Below are 18744 nucleotides of genomic sequence, written 5' to 3' on the forward strand. Positions count from 1 at the left end.
CCTGAAGTCTGTCATTCAGGCTGGAAGACACATCTGTACACAAATGTTGCACAAGAATGCTCAGTATTGGGGCACCTGGGTGGCTCAGTGGGTTAACGCTCTGCCTTTGGCTCAGGTCATGATCTCAGGGACCTGGGATCGAGCCCCACATCGGGCTCTCTGCTCAGCAGGGAGCCTGCTTCCTCCTCTCTCTGCCTGCCTCTCTGCCTACTTGTGATCTCCGTCTGTCAAATAAATAAATAATATCTTTAAAAAAAAAAAAAAGGAATGCTCAGTATTCTGGGAGGTGTATAATAGAAGAATTGAGGCGCACCCGGCAGGCTCAGTTGATAGTGTGTGACTTTTTTTTTTTTTTTTTTTTTTTTTTTTAAGATTTGTTGATTTGAGAGAGAACTAGCACGACGGGGAGGGGCAGAGGGAAAGAGAAAGAGAGAATCTTACGCACACTTCCTGCTGAGCAGGGAGCCAATGCGGGACTGGATCTCACAGTCCTGAGACCTGACCTGACCAAAACACAGAGTCAGATGCTCCACCAACTGAGCCACCCAGATGCCCCAAGCATGCAACTCAATCTCAGGGTTGTGGGTTCAAGTCCCATGTAGGGTGTAGAGCTTATTTAAAACAATGTTTTGAGGTGGGGGGAGTAAATTCTCATGTGTGGAATAGGAGAGAACTTCCGGGAAGGTATAGATTTGAGCTGGAGATGAGTGGGAGAACTGGGACCTTGTCCATCTTTTTTTTTTTTTTTTTTTTTTTAAGTGAACTCTAACTCATGACCCCAGAATCAAGAGTCACATGCTCTACCTACTGAGCCAGTCAGGTGCCATGTTGTCTGTCTTGTTTAGACAACACTTGAAACTGCCTGGCACACAGTAGACATTTAATGAAATAAGGACATTTGAGGCTGAAGGAGTGTTGTGAGCAAATGAGCAGAATTTCTTATGTTCCTGAAAGAGCCAGCATTCAGCTGTGACTAGGCCTGTACACTGAGGAATAGAAGAGAACAAGTAAGAGAACAGAAGTCGGGCAAGACTGGAGTCTTGTGTGTTCTGCTAAGGAGTATGGTCTTGATTCTGTGGGAAAAGGGAAACTTTTTGAGCAAGGAAATGACATTTGTACTCGGGAAGATCACTGTGGTGTGTGTGGATAGCACCTTAGGGGAGACAGGCTCTAAGGGAGTGTGATGGCAGGGGCAGAGGATGACTTGACAGGAAGGTCGGTGACAACTTCAACGTGAACAATTTGGGTGTGACAAAGAGGGAGGAATCCAGGGCGACCTCAAGGTCTGCGGCCAGCCATTCCAGATTGAGAACCCAGGTGTGGAGGGAACACAATAGTCGTATTTTTAACATTTTGAGTTCAGTATCTGTCTACAAACAATGTTCTAGAGGTCAGGAGAGGAGGACCCCGTGTATTAAAGTCAAGGGTCGTTGTTTCAAATGCCCCAAATCTAGAGACTCACATAGAAGTAAAGCCATCCACCTTATGGTCAGCCTGTGTAGCTACATACCCAAGGCTCGAGGCTACCCCTCTGAGTTTCTGTTGAATACGCTGCAAGGCTGGACTGAGTGTACTTTCAAGCAGTAGCGGTTGTTCTTAGATGGGGTGATGCTCAATTTTATGTGTCCACCTCACTGGGCTGAGAGATACCCAGATAGCCGGAAAATTATTATTTCTGGACATATCCATGAGGCTGTTTCAGGAAGAGATGAGCTTTCAAATCAGCGAAGAAGTAAAGTAGATCACCCTCACCAATGTGAGTGGGGAGCATGCAACCCATGGAGGGCCTGAATAGAACAAAAAGCAGGGGAAGGGTGAATGTGTTCTTTCTTTGAGCTGCGACATCTGTTGTTTCCTATTCTTGGACCTCAGAGCTCCTGGTTCTCGGGCCTTCAGGTCTGGGTTGGAATGGCACCACCGGTTTTCCTTGGCCTCCAGTTTGCAAGAGACAGATGATGGGGTTACTTGGCCTCTATGATTGTGTGGCCCAGTTCCCATAGAGAAGGCATTTGTATGTATCTGTACATACCACACTAATTCTATTTCCCTGGAGAACTCTGACTGATACAGTTGGAATTGACCTCATGAACTTCTTCCCAAAGCTGCTGTTCTGGTCCACACGCTAGGACATCACTCCAACCACAGGCTACTCGTTTTCTTATGAGTTGTTCCCATCAAAGTTATTGGTGTGATCTTTCTAGGAACCCACCTTTCCTGATTTGAGTCTTCATTTGAAAAAACAATTTTTCTTCTTTTGGCAGATACTTCAAAGAGAGGTAATTGGGATTGCTCAGTGGGTTAAGCGTCTGCCTTTGGCTCAGGTCATGATCTCGGGGTCTTGGGATCGAGCCCCGCATCGGGCTCTCTGCTCACTGCGGAGCCTGATACTCCCTCTCCCTCTCCCTGCTACTCCCCCTGCTTGTGCTCTCTGTCAAATAAATAAAATCTTGAAAAAAAAGATAATTGCCTAAAATTTCATTTTTTGCTACTTTACTATCCTCAGAGTTGGTGCTATAAATCATCACGGTAAGGAATTTACCTGCTTTCACGAGCCATAGTAGGTCGCTTACAAGGAGGCTGTGTAATCTCTGTGCTAATCATCTGCTGACAAATAGAACTTCCAATGCCTTCCTCTCTACCTCACAGGTGAGAACCTTCTTTTGCAGTCTTGGTCCCAGCATCAGGGTGAGCAGTGGTATCCTGGAGACTCCCTAGTTTGGCCAGTCCTCCCTGCCTTTGGACTCCCTTTTACTGTTCTTCTCCACTAAGGATCTCTAGGATCCTACATATGGTTTTAACAAAGATTGTACTCCCTATCCAAGGAGACTTTGTTTTTACAGAGGGGAAAGACTGAAGTTCAATGCCCTTTAAAAACGCACGCGCCGGGGCACCTGGGTGGCTCAGTCGGTTGGGCGTCTGCCTTCGGCTTGGGTCATGATCCCAGGCTCCTGGGATCAGGTCCCACATCAGGCTCCCTGCTCGGTGGGAAGCCTGCTTCTCCCTCTCCCACTCCCCTTGATTGTGTTCCCTCTCTCGCTGTGTCTCTCTCTGTTGAAGAAATAAAATCTTCAAAAAACAACAACAACAACACACATACACAAGCGCAATCATACAGCTAGAATGTGGCAGAGCTGCCACTAGATCCCTACTCCCCAGCGTGCTGATCTTTCCATTACAATACAGCCAGGAATACCTTTCAGCAATGGTGGTTCTGTGAGTTTCTTTTCTGAGCACAAAGCTGAGATCTGCGTCTCACAGCTGAACAGACTCTCTCACAACTGCTCATGGGATACTGGTATCCAGAAGTGAGTCTTTCACCTGGCTCTTTTTTAATTAGCCAACTTTCACAGACTTAACAGGTGCAGCATGTTCCTTGGGGGCTCTCCTCTCTTACTCAAACCCTCAGACCAGTTGTGGCTGCCTCAGAGCCCACTTTTAAATCCGTTCCACCCTGTTCTGTCATAGCAACAAAACCAGCTGCTTGTCCAGCTCGACCAACAGCAAAAGGACAAACACTTCCTCCTCAGTTTTCCTTGCTATTTATAGTTTTAGTCCTGCTCTGGGTTTTCTTTGGCTTCCATGTAGCTGTCATCTGGGTCAGCTGACCCGTGCCCTCTGCAGTGACTCCCGCAGCTTTAATTAGAGACTGCTCCTTCCATCTCTGTCCCATGCTCTCTTTTCTCTCACGGTTCCTTGGCCAAAGTGTTGCTGGAGGTTACTGGTTTTCTTTCTAGAGTGCCGCTCTGTGCAAGTTGACAATCCTGTAGCAGAAGCCAGCCAGGAAGAGAGGGAAAGGGGGGAACCAAGTCTGTATGAAGGTCTCTGAGAAGGAGGTGTAGGCCATGGAGATGGTTTATCCAATGAGTCAGGCCATTTTAATTTTTTTAAGGTTTTATTTATTTATTTGACAGAGAGAGATCACAAGTAGGCAGAGAGGCAGGTGGGGGGTGGGGTGGGGGCAGGAAGTAGGCTTCCTGCTGAGCAGAGAGCCCCATGCAGGGCTCGATCCCAGGACCCCGAGACCATGACTGAGCCGAAGGCAGAGGCTTAACCCACTGAGCCACCCAGGTGCCCCCAGGCCATTTTAATAATATACTTTTCAGCTTTCTGTCCTCCTTTCTGTCAGCTGTTGTACTATCACATAGGTAGATATGAAGGAAAAAAAAAAAAAAAGGACTGTTCCCCACAGTAGGTCAGTAACAGCCCTCAAGAGAAGTAAGGAATAAAATGTCTGACCAGAAGGAATTCCAGGTTCACCTCCAGGATGCTCACAGTTCTCTTGAAACTTGAATTTACTACTGCTACAAATAGTTCTCATTCCAAGTCAGCCCTATGGGTCCGTACTATTCTAAACACTACATATTTTAACCTCGTAGCAAGTGAGGGGGACACAGTTACTATCTCTGTGTTACAAATGAGGAAATTAAAGCATAAGTTCATTGCTCTCATAACACTCTGTCTGCCTCCTAATCAAGAATACAGTTCAAAGGAGGAAAAGCGATCTATAGGAAGACATTCACGGCACGGTCAGTTACTTAGAAGAAGAAGAAGCTGGACATGACTTAAACATCTAACCGCTGAAGAGTGATTAGCTCCACAGAGTACAGATCAGTGGAATACGATTCAAACTATTAAAACGATCACCATAGGGACGCCTGGGTGGCTCAGTTGGTTGGACGACTGCCTTCGGCTCAGGTCATGATCCCGGAGTCCCGGGATCGAGTCCCACATCGGGCTCCCAGCTGCATGGGGAGTCTGCTTCTCCCTCTGACCTTCTCCTCGCTCATGCTCTCTCTCACTGTCTCTCTCTCTCTCTCAAATAAATAAATAAAATCTTAAAAAAAAAAAATAAAAAAAAATAAAACGATCACCATAATAAACCTGTTGTGGTCTGGAAAGTCGTTCGTCGTTCGTGACATCCGTGGGAAACGCAGCCATGCACCTCTCTCTGCCGTGATTTAGATAGCCATAACTGGAAGAGAACTTGCGAGAATAGAAAGTTAATGTATTCAAGCGGTACACAGGATGTCCTTCAGATTTTTTTTTTAAAGATTTTACTTATTTATTTGACAGAAAGTAATACAGTGAGAGAGGGAGCACAAGTAGGGGGAGCGGGAGAGGGAGATGCAGGCTCCCTGCTGAGCAGGGAGCCTGATGTGGGGACTCATCCTACGACCTTGGGATCATGACCTGAGCTGAAGGCAGATGCTTAACCAACTGAGCCACCCAGTCATCCCTTTTTTCACAGCTTAGAGACTGGACTGGACAGTCAACCTGTTCTAAATCTTAGGGAAGGGATTTAGAGAGCGCTCTGCCCTGCTTCCCTCCCTTCCTTCCACTCACCTTCAATCCACCTTCACTCCACTGTGGAATTTAGTTCATCTTCTTCTGAGCTGAGTCTCTTCCTACCTGTTAGAAAGGAATGGCTACCCTCCCATGTTCCCTGCAGCGTTACTCAAGATAGCCAAGAAGTGAAAGCAAACTAAGTGTCCATGGAGAGATGAATGAATAAAGAAAATGTGGTATCTGCATACAATGGAATAGTATTCAGCCATTTAGGGGGAAAAAAAAGGGAAATCCTTTTTATTTTTATTTTATTTATTTTTTTTTAAGATTTTATTTATTTATTTGACAGACAGAGATCACAAGCAGGCAGAGAGGCAGGCAGAGAGAGAGGAGGAAGCAGGCTCTCCGAGGAGCCGAGAGCCCGATGTGGGGCTCGATTCCAGGACTCTGGGATCATGACCTGAGCCGAAGGCAGAGGCTTTAACCCACTGAGCCACCCAGGCGCCCTGGAAATCCTTTTTAGACACTAAAACATGGATGAATCTTGAGGGCATTTTGCCGAGTGGAACAGGCCAGTCATAAAGACAAAAACTATACAATTCTGCTTCTCTCAAAAGGAGTCAGACTCATAGAAACAGAAAGTAGAATGTAGTTACCACGTGCTAGGAGAAGGGGGAAATGAGCTCAGTGGGTATAGACTTTCAGTTGTTCAAGACAGAACAGTTCAGTTGTGCAAGACAGAAAAGGTCTAGAAATCTATGCACAACAATATGCATGTAGTTAATGGTACTTACTATACTCTCAAAAATGGTTAAGATGGTGTGTTTTAGATGTGGTTTTACCACATTAAGAAGAAAAGAAATGGCCACTTCTGCAGAACCAACAGCCACTTGAATTCTGTCACTTAAACTCTTTGCATCTAGGTGTGGGCAGCACCGTTCATCATCCCTTTTCCTTTCCATTGACATGTCTGGGTACGTCTTTACTCTGAGACCCTCCAGCTGCGCCATGGTCTTGGTGGTCTGTGAAGACTTCTTCTCTAACAGGGGAAGAAAATAGATGTGAAACCTTTCTCCTATAGATATAAGGAAATTATCTGTCAACTGAAAGGCGACTTATCAGATATTAAGTACCTAGAAAATCTCCCTTCCTTAACCATCATGCCATGTCCACCGGAGCCAAAGTCCCTGTAGCCTACTTAGAAGGTCAAGATCAGGTGTGTGGCTTTGGTGCTGAGCAGTAATGCAGCAGTACCTTCCAAAGCCACTAGATGCCCCCCCTGCTCCACACCTGACTTCCTCGCAGGCCTTCTGAATTCTATAGGAATTGCAGAGACCAGACAAACCTACAAGCCTGGCCTCCAGTCTTTATATTCATCACTAACAGACCCACCCTGGCAGGCATGACAGCCCTTGCTTTCTCACTGTGGCTTATTCTCATTTCCAGCGTCATTCTTACATCATCCTTACTTTGCAACCTGTCTTCTCTCTTAACCCCATGAGGTTCCTTGAAGGCTGAAGCTGCCTTGCTTCTTCCGCAGGCTTGTACAGAGATGGGAAAAGAGATGGACAGTGAGCACAAGACATCAGTAGGGAGAAGAGAGAAATGGAGAGAATGGGTGTCTACGGAGGAGCCAGGGAAGGAAAAAACCTAAGGTAGGTGTAGGACCCTGTGTGCAAGAGCCACAGGGATGAAAAGCAGATTTGAGCAGGAATTCAGCCACAACAGGAAACCCAGGGGGCCAGATGCCATCGGCAGGTATCATCCTCGTGCCAGTCCCAGCACCGGCACTTGGAGCTGGGTCACCTCGGGGTCAACCCACAGAGCCACTAATGAAGCTCTGAGGACATGTAACCAGGGGCACGGGCCAGCATGGTGTGTCATTATGGCCACAGTGCGACCAGGACCCAACAGATGACCATTTTCTTGTGAGGATTCCAAAGCCCATGACTAATACTAATTAACCCTGACTCATTGTGACACTGAGCACAAAGAGGTCATTGTCTCCTCCGAATCCAGTGGGGAAATGGACGTGTGGAGTGGGGAAGCAGCTTTGTTCCCTTAGTCAGTGGCACCAGGCCACGAGTTCATCACAGCCCTGCGCAAATGCCCTTGAAGCTGCCCTTGATGATCAGGAGCAGACACTTCCCAATGGGCTGTCCCGACGAGGATAGGGGGACCTTTCCTCAGGGCTGTTTCCATGTGGGCTAGAGCCACAGAACTAGAAACTCCTGGTTGCAGAGACTCTTAGGCCCCACCCCCCCCAACCCCCTCTGCTTCTGCAGGGAGGCATCTGAAGGCCAGAGTGACAGCCAAGATCACGCGTGGGTGTTGTGACTGGGCCAGGCCTAGAATCCTAAGGTTCTGCATGCGGCACCCCCTGTGCAGCCCCAAAGACAGCAGAAGAGAGGAGGGGTGTGGGAGTCACCTGTCCGGCCTTCAGCTCAGCAGCCCGGGTTCAAATTCCAGATTCATGGGTTACCAGCTATGTGGTTCTGAGCCAGCTAGTCGATGCCCGGTTTCCTCCATCTATAAGATGAGACGAGTGCCAGTCGCTATGTCACGGGGGTATTTTGAGAAGCAAAGTAAATAGGTAAAGTGCTCAGTAAATCGTAGGTATTTTTTTAAGTATTATTTAAATAAGAAAGGTACCCCAGTCCTTAACTGCACCCAGGCCCCTCCACAACCCTACTGGCTTCAACCCAGTCATCCCTCTGTCTGTTTCTCTGCTATGCCTGGTCTTCCTGGTCCCCTGAGGGAAGGGAGCCCTGAAAGGACAGGTGTTGGGCTCCAGAGAAAGAGACGCACCAGAATTTCTTCCCATTACCCTTGCTCTGGGGAGGCTCTTTTCGCCCAGCAGCCTCCATGACATCACCCAACAATGCAGGTGCTGCTGGCTCAGCTCCAAGCCCAGCTCTAGAAGCATCAGGAAGAATCTTGGGCAACAAGATACAGACCAAGATAACCACATTCCTGCCAATCTCCTCGGGCCCAGGCTCCCGGCCTGGCAAGCCCACCCTCAGAAGGTGGGGGGATAATGACGACAGGAGAGCTAATTACTGTCATCACCCTGCTGGGTTGAGAATACTGGCTTGTTTGTCCAGCACGGCTTACCTGAGTCATCCATCCTGTAGCCTGGAGCCCCCTGGGCCTGGACCTGGACCAGCAGGCTGCCAGGAGTCTAGAACGGGCCGCCGAAGCTGGCGAGTGCCTGCCCTTCCCCCTTGCTCTCCCCTCAGAGGGTAAGTCGCTGCAGCTGGGCTCTGGAGACACAGCTCGAAACCTCGCCAGGAGCCTGGCCCCGGTGTCTTTCTGGGGTGAGCACAGGCAGAGTGTAGGCCTCACAGCCTTGGGAAAATCGCCTCCACGGATCAGAGATGAAACCAGGAGTTAGAGAACTGCCCCAGCCACCGCAGCTTCCTCACAGCCTTACCATGGAGGGGCTCCCTCTGCCCCACTCAGGGGGTCCCCCCAGTACTCCCCAGGCCAGCCTTGAGGGCCAGCAGCCATGGAGGCTCAACTGGGCTTTGTTCCAAAGCCAGATGAGGAAGCCGATAAGTGCTCTCTTTGACAAAAACATTTAAAAATATATATATTTATTTATTTATTTATTTGACAGAGAGAGAGATCCCAAGTAGGCAGAGAGGCAGGCGGGGGGTGTGGGGGGGGAAGCAGGCTCCCCGCTGAGCAGAGAGCCCGATGTGGGGCTTGATCCCAGGACCCTGAGATCATGACCTGAGCCGAAAATAGAGGCTTTAACCCACTGAGCCACCCAGGCGCCCCCTGACAAAAACATTTTAAAGGGAGAACTAGGAAATACATTTTTAAAATATCAAAAAATGAGAACCCAAGTCCTCTACTCCCTGTCTCACTCACAGAGTGAGAGAAACAAGAAGCATGGGACAGAGAAGACATGTGGGCCCCTTCCCTGCGACCGGAGGAAGAAGTTTACAGCCTTGAGGTGATTTCCACGGTAAGAACCATCTGTGGCGCAGCTGGTGAAGGGAACCCGAGAAGGCCAAATGGGGACACCTGTGGGTGGGACAGGAGACACAGGAAGCAGTGTTTGAAGGCAGCAATCCAAGAGGCCTTGGCATGTGGCTCTCTCCTTCCAGAAAAAGAGCAAAAGAGCCCCATAAAATGCAGCACAGGCCAAGAGGCCAGCTTACCCTCCCGACTGCCCCCCCCATACCTCCTGGTGGGGTTGCTTCAGGCCCCACCTCTCCACAGCTGTGGCCACTGCCTGTCTCCCTCTTTCCCTGCAGCTCCCCAAGTAATTGGGGGCTTGGCAGGAGTACCTCCTGCTGTGCAATCTGTTCCCCATTAAAGCCTCAGCGTTCCTGGTGCCACCCATCGCCCCTCATGCTTTCTAGTTTGGCAGGAAGGGCGTCTGATGACAGATTATCCCCGGAGGGAAGGGAGAGGCAAGGCAGGAGGGTGGAGAAAGACCTAGTTGTGGCCTTGCTCACTAGAACAGGACCTCAGTGTCGTCACCACGGGCTTTCCGGTGAACATGCCCACCGAGGGTGACTCCCAGCCCTGACCTTTCCGACAGCCTCGTAAAGGATATTTTGGCTCCTGGTAGGCAGGCAGCCATCCTGGGCCTTGCCTCACAGAGCTCAGCGCGGTGTTCCTCCTCCACGAAACATGGCCTCGGGGCTAGACTCCCTGGGGCGGGGGGGGGGGGGGGGGTGGCTAGACCCTGTGACTCCAGAAGACTCTCCCTCATCACCACATATTCTGAGGGAAAATTTAGGACGTGTGATCCAACAAGGAGGACCGAGTTCATGAAAACACGGCCATTTAGAACAACCCACGAGTCACCCAGTCTGTGTGGGCCCAGTGCTCTGCAGGCAGGAAGTACTGTGGTTCAGGGGACGACGGGGCTGGAATAGGGAGCCTGGCCTTTCCAGGGCCCCAGCACTGCATCACCCTGGAGACCTTGGACAAGTCAATCTCCATTTCATTCTGTCTCTTCAGATACTCAGTAATTAGAATCTAACTTGTTCAGAACTTCCTGTTGATGCCAAGAAGCCTCTGGGAAAATTGGCAAGTGTCTCTCTGTCTGTCTGTCTCTGTCTCTCTCTCACCAGCCCCCCACCCCCAACATGAGCTGTGAGGAGTTACAGAAGGATTTGATTTGGGGATGAGAGGTGCTACCACAAGGGCGGGGGTGGGGTGCAGGCAGCAGCTGGTGTCTAAGCCAAGAACAGGGAAAAAGAGCAGAAGTGAGAGATGACAGTGGGAAGTCAAGGACCAAGGAAAAAACCCTGAGAAGTCAGGCCTAGAAGCTTTGGGCTGTGGTTTGGAAGAAGGAGGGGGATCGGGTGGTGCCCTGGGCAAAGGGACGTTCCTTCCCTCAGCTGAGGTTTCCCCTTCCAAGATGCGTGCAGACCTGACGTCGGTGCCCAGCCTGCCCACTGAGGAACAGGATGTCTGGGTGCTGGGCTGTGCCCCATCTCTGAGCACTGCCTGCTGAGCCAGAAATAAACAGAAACCTCCGGATTGTTCCCGGGGGTAATGCTAGAGCCGGTGTTAGCTCTACAGGACAGGTAAGGAGGCGAGCAAGACGATCCTGACAATTCTGATTTTTTTTTTTTTAGAAGATTGTATATATTTTTATTTTTAAAGATTTTATTTTTTTTGAGAGAGAGATAAAGAGCATGAGTGGGGTCAGGGGGAGAGGGAGAAGCAGATTCACCACTGAGTGGGGAGCCCGATGCAGGACTCGATCCCAAGACCCTGAGATCATGACCTGAGCCAAAGGCAGATGCTGAACCAACTGAGCCACCCAAGGGCCCTGTAAAATTTTATTTTTAAGTAATCTCTACACCCAATGCAGGGCTCGAACCCACAACCCCGAGAACAAGAGTCACAAACAGGCTCTGCTTACTAAGCCAGCCAGGTGCCCTGAGAATTTGGATTTTTGCCCCCTTGACTGCCTAAGTGGGAAATCAGTGCCACCCATGGTCCCCGGATCAATCGGGGAGTCCCAAGACGGTGCTTCATGTGTGTCCTCAGGCCAGCCTGTCAAGGTGTCATGGTGTCATGGTGCCACCAGCTGACGTTGGGTTCTGTGTCTCTGGCTTCTGCTCCCACTGGCTGACCACACATACCCCAAAGCCACTTGAGGAAGTATAAACTGCCATGCTTCGGGCTGCCCCGAGAAGCTGGGCTCTCTGTGTGGGGATAATGCCCCTCAGCCCGATTCAGTGCCAAGCATCATCAGTGCGCCCCAAAGCCAAAGGGCATGGTCCAAGTCTCCCAAAGCCATTCGTGAACAGTCTGGTTAAGCTTCCAGCCCCTGTCCTCAAACCGGGGCGGTTACCCAGACCAGGGATCCACCGGCAGAGACACGACCTCTGACCTCTTCCTCTCCGCAGCCCTCTGCCCCTGTCCTTCAGCACCCTGAGGCCAACTTAGCTGCTGGGAGTCAAGACACAGCCAACATCCCCATTTCAGAAAAAAAGCTCTTCATTTCTATTTCCACATCTACAAGACCAATTTTAGGGCTCTTTTTCCTGAAACAAAGGAACTGGGTGCCCTCGAGCAGCTTTCCAGTGATTTTGATTGTTCCCAGGGCTTTGGGAATCTTAGGCCCAAGTTTCCACAGCGCACACCACGCACAGCACGTTACAGAAGGGGGTGGATATGAAGAAGAGGAAGCACCCAGCGGAGGCCTGAAAAATGTGAAATCACGTGTAAGCTGACTTTCAGCTGTTAGAACTTCTCAGCTACTTCATCTGGTCCGAGTTCCTTTATTCCCAGTACGGGCCTGCGCCTGACCCAGAGAAATTGCTCGGGGAAATACTTGCTGCCTCGGCGCGCGAACAGATGTCACTGGTACAGGAGTTTGGAGACAGAGCTCACTTGGTCTTGCAGAATGGACAGCGTGAGCTTGAAGGGTTTCATTCTGGTCCCTTGAAGAACTTACTTCGATGGCATTGATAGGGGCCTGGAAGACATGATTCCCCTCCCCCCACCCCGCACCTTGATGAGAAGGGGGAAGACCAGGTGGGAATTGGAGGGGGAAATTAGCCGAGGGCGGGGAAGGGGAAATGTGGGGCTAGGTTTAGACTTTAGAAGTGAAAGGGGACCGAGAGCCCCAGCAGGTGTGTGGCCTGACTTCCAGAGCGTTAGGAAGCTTATAACAGAAGATATACCTCTGTAGCTCCTCTCCAGCTCATGTGATGTTCTCAGCATGGATGGGGGCATGAGAGAGCTTCTGTGCAAGCTTTAGCTCTTGGTTTTTGTTTGTTTGTTTTATTTTGTTTTTTAAGACTTTTTTTTTTTTTTTTAGTAATCACCACACCCAACATGGGGCTCGAACTCACAGCCCTGAGACCAAGAGTCCCATGCTCCACCGCCTGAACCAGCCAGGTGCCCCATTTAGTTTTTATTAAAATAAGGGTAACTAGCTTGGCAAAGAGCTTTATCATTCACAAAACTCTCAGAAGTGCATGGTCTCACTGACCCTACAACAACTCCATAGAATTAAGTGAACAGATATTAGTCTCAACTTCCTTTTACAGAAGAGAAAAGTGGAAATGGCAGAGTCAATATATGGAGTCAGGACCTGGGCATATCCAACCCAGGACCCTGGACTCTTTCTACTATGGTATACTTTTTATTTATTGCATCACTACTATTAAAACACTACAACAGGAAGTTAAGGAAAAATGTAGTTTCAAAAGCACCTTCTAAAACATAAAGCTTTACATATATATACAATATTTGTTTTAATTGTGATACAGCCTCTGGTCAGGGTTACTGTGGGCCCACCCCTATGAAGTCTTCCTAGCAGAGCATGGGCTGCTGGCATGGTGAACAACCTGCCCAACTGTACAGGGCTTATCTCTGAAGTATGGGGCAAGGTAATAATAGATTTGAGGTCATGAAACCCGGGGTTTACTTCCTATTCTGCCCCTATTAGCTTTGCAGAATTAGGCACATCAGTTCACCTTTCCGAACCTCGATTTCTGCATCTAGGAAATTTAAATATTAATTACACTATTGCCTTTATCACAGCATTACGAGGTTTAAGTGAGGTAAGATACTATATGTTATTTTACAGATTAAAAAGGTGTGTGTATATGTGTGTGTGTACAATCTATAAACTATAACTGGTTTTTGCCTTTTGTTATTTTCTTTTGGGTGTGGGGGGATGTTAGCAATGGGCACATTTCCTGTAGTTTTCTAGTATAGTGGACCAGTCATCACCTACCCACCACCCATTTCCCTTTTTCCTTTTCCTTCCCAAAGGACCTGGATTTTCTTGAATCCAGGGGTAGGCTTGTGCATCTACCTCCCAGCATTGGAAGGTAAGGATGCTACAGCCTCATATCTATTGAGAGTGTATATTTATTTAACCTGCAGGCAAAGATGAATGCCCTTCCCAGTTTCAGGACTGTGATTTTGCAGGGTGGGTAACAGAGGATCTGCATAATCTGAGTCTTGCTTGCCCTTCATTTAACAAAGAATGATGATCAGGGTTTGGGTGTGAGCTCATAGAAAGGAAAAGATCAAGAAAGGAGCATATTTGAGGGCGTGTCAAGAGTTTTAATCCAGCCGTAGTTAACTTTGAGATACTCATTTGAAACCCATGGAAAGACATCTCCAAAGCAAGTTAAGACCATGGAGTTCATCGTTCTGTTCCCCTTTTTTCCATAGATTTGAATTTTTCCATAATCAAAAGAAAAAAAGAAACAGAGAAAGAAAGAAGAGAAAAGAAAAGAAAAGAAAAAAAAAAGAATTATGGTGTATGACCTGGAACCCCAGGAAGACTCTGGGTTAGAGGTGTAAACTTGGAGGAGGTCTAAGTACACTTGGTGTTAAAGTCTTGGGCCTGGAGGAAGTCCCCTGGGAGAATCAAGGAACAGAGCTCTGGCAACCCTGATATTTAAAAGCCAAGATGGTAAGAGGTGGAGGGACACAGGACATGGAAGGATGTGTCCTGAAAGGTGATAAAGCAGTTTTCAGGAGGGGACGATCACTGGTGTCCTTTGACTAAGCTGAGGGCTGGGGATTGACTGTGACCTTGGTAAACTGGAGGCTGTGATTTCAGTGCAGTGGTGCGGGCAAGTCTGGATCAGGCGGGGGTAAAGAGACCAATAGGGAGTGTGTGTATGCGTGAACGATGACAGATACAGATAACACCACTGATGGGCTTTTACTTGGAAGAGAATGGGAGTGGTGGCTAGAAGAGCAGTTGGCTTGTTTGTGTTGCAAGAGAAAAGCTATTACCGAGTGTCTTTATGCTGATGGGAATGAGCCAGTGGTGGGGGGGAGGGGAAACAGAGTGAACAGTGCTGATAAGAGACAGAGAGGGTTAACTGCAGGAGCAATGCCTAGGAGTAAAACGTAGGGAAGAGGGCGCCTGGGTGGCTCAGTGGGTTAAGCCGCTGCCTTCGGCTCAGGTCATGATCTCAGGGTCCTGGGATCGAGTCCCACATCGGGCTCTTTGCTCAGCAGGGAGCCTGCTTCCCTCTCTCTCTCTGCCTGCCTCTCTGTCTGCTTGTGATTTCTCTCTGTCAAATAAATAAATAAAATCTTTAAAAAAAAAAAAAAAAAAAAAAAAAAAAACGTAGGGAAGAGTAGTATCCAAGCAGAAAAAAGCCAGAGGGGGAGACAGTCTCTCTGCATTGGCACAGCTCATGTCTGTATATGAACTGGGGACCTCCAGGGCCCTTTGCAGCCAGCCTGAACATGAAGTCTGGCTAAACATGGTAGAATGGAGACACAGAAAGAACCTGAATTCTCTGACATCGTGGGGTCGCTGGACCACTAACCTACTATAGCCCGTCCAGCCCCTGAACTTGCTCTTACAAGAGATAATAAATTACCTCACTGTGTAAGCCTGTTTGAGTCAGATGGTGGTAGTTGCCTTTAACTTTATTTTTTAAATAATTTTACCTTCAGAAAAGTTGCAAGAAGAGTAAAGAAAACACTCGTAAACTTACCTAGAGTCCCCAACTTCTAACACTTTGCCATGTTTGTTTTCTTTTAATGTTTTGAAGATTTATTTATGTATTTGAGAGAGAGAGAGGAAGACAGAGCATGAGTGGCCAGGGGGAAGAGGAGGAGGGAGATAGAGAGAGAATCTCAAGTAGACTCTGCACTGAGCAGGGAGCCCAACACGGGCTCAGTCTCATGACCCTGGGATCTCGACCTGAGCTGAAACCTAGAGTGGGACATTTAACCGACTGAGCCACCCAGGCACGCCTGCCATGTTTGTTTCCTAATTCTCCCTTTATACACACAATGTCCCCCACCCCATCCCTTGAGAGCAGACTATATATATCTCATGTCCCTTTACTACCTATACTCCTTCTTCAGTGTATTTCCTAAGAACTTGACTCTTGCCTCTTCCACAGTCACAGTACAGTTATCAAATCCAGGACAATATATTGATCTAATAATTTTATTTAACCCGCAGTCCATATTCGAATTTTGTCAACAGTCTCAATGTTGTCTTGTAAAGTATTTGTTTTTCCCTGCACAGGATCTAATTCAGGATGACATATTACATCACTGCCATCACTATTCAGTCTCCTTTAATCTGCAACCATTTCTCAGCCTTTGGTGCTTTTTTGTTTCTAGTCTTTGAAGAGCTCATGATCCTATTTAACAGGCCACTTATTTGGTTATTTTACTTTATAAGATGTTCTTCAACTTGGTTTGTTTGACATTTCCTCATTATTAGTTTCAGGTTACAAATTTTTTTTTTTCTCAAACTGGATTTTGTTTGTTTGTCTGTTTAGTTTTATTTATTTATTTTTAAGTAATCTCTACACCCAGCATGGGGCTCGAACTCACCACCCCGAGATCAAGAGTCAAGTCACATGATCTTCTTCTTTTTTTTTTTTTTTTTAAGATTTTATTTATTTATTTGACAGACAAAGATCACAAGTAGGCAGAGAAGCAGGCCGAGAGAGAAGAGGAAGCAGGCTCCACACTGAGCAGAGAGCCTGATGTGGGGCTCAATCCCAGGACCTTGGGATCATGACCTGATTTGAAGGCAGAGATTTTAACCCACTGAGACACCCAGGCGCCCCATCACATGCTCTTCTGACTGAGCTAGCCAGGGGTCCAACAGATTATACCTTTCTGACCTGAATATTATATAAGTGATTTGTTGTTCTTCTCAAGGTACCACAATGGGAGAGACAAGGTTTCTTTTCACCTCACAGCAAAATGTTAATTTTGGTCACTTGGTGAGGGTGTTGTCTAATTTCTGTACTGTAGGTTACTATTGATCCTTTTGTAATTAATAAGTAATTTGTGGGGACATAGTTTGAGACTGCATAAATGTCCTGTTCCTCGGGAAGCAGCCCTTCCCTATTTAGCATCCACTGATCGCTCTTGTCTGAGTCAATTTTATTGTGATGAGGGGTGTTTTGGTTTCTTGCGGCTCAAAACCTTCTAACTAACAGATCTTAGAAAATGTTTGGTATGAAAAATGCAACTGTGTCCTTTTGAAGTGAAGAGAAAGGACATGTTTGCACCCTAAGTTGGGCTGGGGGGACCAGCCTTCCATGTAGGTGGCCACAGGAGGGTGTCAGTTCCTCGGCAGGCCTGGGCCCTCTGGCGGATAGAGGCCAAAGAGCACCAGGGCTGCAAGAGGGGCTCCGGGGGGTAGAGGGGGGCGTCTCCCCTTGAGAAACACTTTGTTTTCTTTTTAAAGATTTTATTTATTTATTTGACAGAGAAAGAGAGAGAGAGAGATCACAATTAGGCAGAGAGGCAGGCAGAGGGAGAGGTGAAAACAGGCTCCCTGCTGAGCAGACAGCCCAACATGGGCCTCAATCCCAGGACCCTAAGATCACAACCTGAGCCAAAGGCAGAGGCCCAACTCTCTGTTTTCTTTATAAGATTTCATGCAACTTTTCTTTCTCTAGCCCAGACTTTTTGCCTGGCTCTTTGTCTGCATTTCTTTTTTCTTTTTTTAAAAAATTTATTTATTTGACAGAGAAAGAAAGATCACAAGTAGGCAGAGAGGCAGGCAGATAGAGAGGGGGGAAGCAGGCTCCCCGCTGAGCAGAGAGCCTGATGTGGGGCTTGATCCCAGGATCCTGAGACCATGACCTGAGCCGAAGGCAGAGGCTTAACCCACTGAACTACCCAGGCGCCCCTCTTTGTCTATGTTTCTAACAACTTCCTGGATGTTTCCATTTGGATGCCCTGTTGTCATCTCAAATTCAATGTGACCAAAAGTCACTTCTTGGCTTCCATCACTGTCATCATAAATATCCCAGTCACCTGGGCTGGAGCCTCAGAGTCGTCTTTGGTGTTTAATGTGTCCTTCTCCCTGGGCACTGTCTGTCTGTCTGTCTCTTCCCTATTGCCTGGTCCCTCCTGCATCTCTCGCAGCCTCGTGCAACTCTTTCCCACCTGACCTGCCCTCCTTTGGCCCAGACCTCCTTGATACCCCATCTAAACTACTGTCCAGATTGGCTCTGCCTGGAGACCTTGCCTGATCTAACCAGCCCTGCACACGCTCTTGCCAGAGGAATCACTCCAAAATACGTGTTCATCCAGCCCCCATCACTCTCAAAATCCGCCAAGGATTCCCCATTACCTATGGAACTGGAGCTTTCCAAGTCTGATTTCAACAACCACTGCAAATTAATATTCCACAAGAGTCTGCCTAGCCAGGCTAGTCTACATATAAACTTCCTGAACAAACCACATTCAGGCCACCTCCATGTCCTTCCCCTCTCCCTACCTAGATTGTATCCACCCTTTAAGGTTCAGCTTTAATCCTTAGGGGTGCCTGGCTGGCTCAGTTGGTAGAGTATGCCACCCTTGATCATGAGTTCAAGCCCCATGTTGGGTGTAGAGTATACTTAAAATTGGAAAAAAAAAAAAAAAGAGAGAGATGCAGCATTAATCCCAACTTCACATCAGCTCACATGATTCTTTGCTCTAAACTTCTGTAGTGTCCATTGCTTATAACACCCACCTTTATTTCTTGATTGCTTATTAACTTGCAACATCTTTGCTCTACCATGGTGATTAAGAATGTGTGCTCTGGGGGTGCCTGGGTGGCTCAGTCCGTTAAGCATCTGCCTTCAGCTCCGGTAGTGATCTCAGGGTCCTGAGATTGAGCCCCACATCAGGCTCCCTGCTCTGCAGGGAGTCTGCTTCTCCCTCTCCCTTTGCTGCTCCCTCTGCTTGTTCTCACTCTCTCTGTGTCAAATAAAATCTTTAAAAATATAAAGGGTTTGATGTGATGATTAATGACTTATTACACAAAAATACTTATAAACATAGAATTACCATGTGATCCAGCATTTCTACTGTTAAGTATATATCCCAAAGAATTAAAAGCAGGGATTCAAACAGATATGTGCACACTGATGTCTATAGCACTGTCCACAATGACCAACAGTTGGGAACAATGTAAAATGTCCATCAACGGATGAATGGATAAGCCAACTGTGATATTACATACAATGG

The sequence above is a fragment of the Mustela erminea genome, chromosome 11 (genome assembly GCF_009829155.1).
Source record: "Mustela erminea isolate mMusErm1 chromosome 11, mMusErm1.Pri, whole genome shotgun sequence".
NCBI lineage: Eukaryota > Metazoa > Chordata > Mammalia > Carnivora > Mustelidae > Mustela > Mustela erminea.